The sequence below is a fragment of the Chrysochloris asiatica genome, unplaced genomic scaffold (assembly GCF_000296735.1).
Source record: "Chrysochloris asiatica unplaced genomic scaffold, ChrAsi1.0 scaffold00018, whole genome shotgun sequence".
NCBI classification, from domain to species: Eukaryota; Metazoa; Chordata; class Mammalia; order Afrosoricida; family Chrysochloridae; genus Chrysochloris; species Chrysochloris asiatica.
Genome location: NW_006408536.1, coordinates 4,047,472 through 4,051,675, shown reverse-complemented (window position 1 = coordinate 4,051,675; position 4,204 = coordinate 4,047,472).

Genomic DNA, 4,204 nt, shown 5'->3' with positions numbered 1-4,204 from the left:
TCTTTTGGTGACTGTAAATTCCCTCTAATTGTTGGAGCTTCTATGTTAATGTGTTAATTTTGGTTCTTTCTTCTCTTTGGTTGTGTGCATTTATTGCAATAAATTTTCCTCTCAGCTCAGCTTTCACCATGTCCCAAAGATTTTGCATGTTGTGGTTTCATTCTCATTTTTTTTTTCTTGGAACTTTGTGAGTTCATGTTTTATTTCTTCTATTATTCAGTTGCTTTTCAGCAGGGTGTTATTCAGGTTCCATGTTTTTTATTTTATTTCCTTGGTCTTCCTATTGTTGATTTCTAATTTGATAGCATTCTGGTCTGAGAAGATGCTTTATAGTATTTTGATATTTGTAAATTTATGAAGGTTTGTTTTGAGGCCTAACAAATGGTATATTCGGGAGAATATTCCATATGCACTGGAAAAGAATGTGCATTGTGCTGTTGTTGGGTTGAATGCTCTATACACATCTATGAAGTCCAGTTGGTTGATTGTGTTGTTTAGTTCCACTGAGTCTTTGTCGAGTTTCTTTCTGGTTGTTCTGTCCAATTTTGGAAGCAGTGTATTAAAATTGCCCACGATTATTATAGATTCGTCTATTTCTTTCTTCAAATTTATTAGAGTTTGCTTTATATGTTTTGGAGCTCTTTCATTGGGAGCATAGATATTTATTATGGTTATGTCATCTTGTTGAATTGTCCATTTAATCATCAGATAATGTCCATCTTTATCTATTATGCTGCATTTTGCCTTAAAGTTTATTTTATCAGAGATTAGTACTACCATTCCTGTTTTTTATTGCAATTAGCTTGGCATATTTTTTTTTTCCCATCCTTTGACCTTTAATCTGTTTTTGTCTCTGTGTGTAAGATGTGTTTCTTGCAGACAGCATATTGAAGAATCTTGTTTTCTTATCCATTCTGCTACTCTCCGTCTCTTAACTGGTGCATTTAATCTGTTTGCATTCAGTGTAATTATTGATAGGTATAGATTAACTGCGGTCTATGTTTGTTTCTTTGTGGTGGTGCTGCTCTCTTTGTTCTGCATGTCTTCCTGTACTGAGTTCATGTTTTTTGTGTTCTTTCTTGTCAGTTTCCTCATAGTTTTAATGTTTCCATGTTCTTCTTGGATTTTCATTTTCTTGGTATGTTGTGAAGTGTTCATTTTCTTTGAGGTATTCCTTTAATTTTTCCCCTCCCTTTAATATAGTCTGTTTTATCCTTTAATCTACTTGACCTCACCATCTAGATCTCTGTTCCTATGTTTCACATTCTAATTATTTTGATCATAGACTAACCTCCCAGATCCTCTGAATTTGTTCTTATAGTTTTGTCCTGTTCTCAATTCTTCCATGTGTTGTTTGAGTTCTGGATGGTGCTGCCATGTATGTCAATCTCTGGTTATTGTCTGTTCTTCTTGGTTCTCAGTCCACAGAACTCCCTTTAGGATGTTTTGTAGTGCAGGGTTGGCTTTGACAAAATTCCTTAGCTTCTGTTTTTCCTGGAATATTTTCATCACACTGTTGAATTTGATTGACAGTTTTAATGGATAAAGGATTTTTGGTTGGCATTTTTTTTCCTTCAGGGTTTTATATATGTCTCCCTATTGCCTTCTTGCCTGCACGGTTTCTGCTGAGAGATCCGAGCTTAATCTGACTTGCTTATCTTTGTATGTAACGCTTCTCTTTTCCCCAGCTGCTTTCAGGATTGTGTCCATATATTTTATTTTCAAAAGCTTGATTATGATATGTCTTGGTGATTTTCTTTTGGGGTCTATCCTTCCAGGGATTCGTTGAGTTTCTTAAATGCTTATCTTTTCGCTTTTCAAGATGCTAGAGAAATTTTCTTCCAGAAACTCTTCAACCATCTCCTCTGTGGACTTGTATGGTTATTCCTGTTCCAGAATTCCGATAATGCTTAAGTTATTCCTCTTCATGTTGTCCAACATGAATCTAAGACCTTCTTCAGATTTTTTATCCTTTTTTCTGCTTGCTCTTCTATCTTAGTAGTATTGAGAGATTTGTCTTCCAGCTCACTAGTTCTGGCTTCCATAAGTTCAATTCTACTCCTTTGCCCTTTCAGTTTATTGTCTATTTCTGATATTCTATTGTTAATCGTTTGGATCTCTTTCTGTAGGTTTTGAATTGTTTCCAATGCTGTATCTGTCTTATTTGATTGTTCTTGTAGTGCTTTCCTGACTTCTTCCTTATTTTTCTCAATTCCATTGTGAAGTATTTTGATACATTTTATAATCATTTTTCTGAATTCCTTCTCAGGCATTTCCAAGGCCTACCCCCCTTCCAGTATGGAGTTTAGGTCTACCTTCAGATCATTTGTCTCAGTCACTTTATCTTGTTTCTGGACATGTGCTGATAAGGTCATCAGTTTTTGCTTCTTGGACATGTTCAGTGGTTAGCTGTGGCCTTAATAGTTAATTGATTGCATGTTTTGGTATTTTTTATGCTTTCTGGTTGCCTCCAGGTACATGTGATCAGGTGATGGGCTTCCCTTTTCACTCTTCTTATTACTTAACTCAGGGTAACTGTCACAGGTGTTGTCTGCCTTTCTGATATATGGCAGCTGGTATTGGTTGTTACCTAGATTGTGGGGTCTTATAGGGTGTGATTGTAACTTGACTATATGACAGCAATTGCTGTCTCTTCTTGGGTAATATAGGGAGAGAAAGAGCCCCCTAAAGGTAAAAGGGTGAACCAAAAAAACAAAACAAAACAGCAAAGGCAAAATGGATACTGTAGTCTATAATCACAGAAAAGAGAGAAAAGAGAGAGAGAAAAAATCTATAGCCTAATATGAGTATGACTTTAATATCTTGTTTCTGCTTCTTGCTTTCAAAGCCGCCTGAGAAATTTCAAGTTGCCACTGTTGGTGGTTATGATGTAACTTGGGGTTTAATTTTTGGCCTGTTTCATTTTTAGTCTGTCTCTCCTGCTTTACAACCCCTGTTCTGGCATTTTTCCTAGTGATAAACAGTTCAGGGCTGGCTGTTGCCATTTTGTATTGCCATTTGGTTTTATATGGAATCTGCTTCTTTAAATTTAAGGAGGTCTGTGCACATGCGCAGTAGAATGCTCCAGGGGTTGGGGTAGGGAGGTGTCCAGTCACTCAGGCACCCCCTCTAGTCACCAGAATGGAGGTTCACAGACAACGAGAGGCCAATGAACAGATACGAAAAAAAAAAAAAAAAGAACCAAACAAAATAATCTCCACACCTTATCTCTGAAGCTCCCCCTGGCATTATTCCATGGCGGGTCTGCCAAGGCTTTCTCTTATATGTTAGTATTAAACTATGAGAAGCAATAACCAGCTCTTTCCATGCAGTGATCAAAATCATATTTATTATAGAATTAAGTGGTTTGATTCATCAGTTCTTCAATCATCAATATTTTTCTGTTGAAAGGAAAAACATTATCAACATAAAATAGATTATGTTTTAACTCAGTTTTAACTTTCTGTAGTCTTTAAAATCTTATATTTCTTTGTATTACATGTTGCCATTTGTTTTGGATACCTTTCTGGTTTTGTTCAAATGTCTGATGGGCAATTTTTCATGGATTTTAGATTTTTCTTTTCTTATATTTCTGAAAATATATTTCAAATGCATGGCTAATTAATGATATGACTGGGTAAAGAATTTTAGCTTGAAATGTTTCTTTTTTGAAAATTTAAATTGTTCCATTTTCTTCTGAAACTTGGTATTTGATGTTGTCTTCCATTTTCTTCTGAAATTTGGTATTTTGATGAGATTGCACATTCCTATGATCTCATTTTTCTGTAACTAAACATTTTTTTCTCTATGAAATCCGTATCAATTTTATTTTTAGCCTCAGTTATGAAATTGTGCTGGGGATCTCACTCTTACTGCCGTTGCATCAATTCTGACACAGAGTGACCTTATATAGGGCTTCTGAGGCAGGAAATTCTTATGGGTGCAGGAAGCTTCATCTTTCTCTTGCAGAGCAGCTGGTGGGTTTGAACTGCTGACATTACGCTTTGTAGTCCAGTGAATGCTAAATACAGGTTTTATTTATTCGTCCTGTTGGGCAACTAATGGATTCCTTAATTATGAGCATTTATACTTTTCCATAGTTAAGAAATCAAATGACATATTGCGTTAGGCAAATCTGCTGTACAAGACCTTTTTAAAGTGTTGAAGAGCAAAGATGTCAGCTTGAGGACTAAGGTGTGCCTGA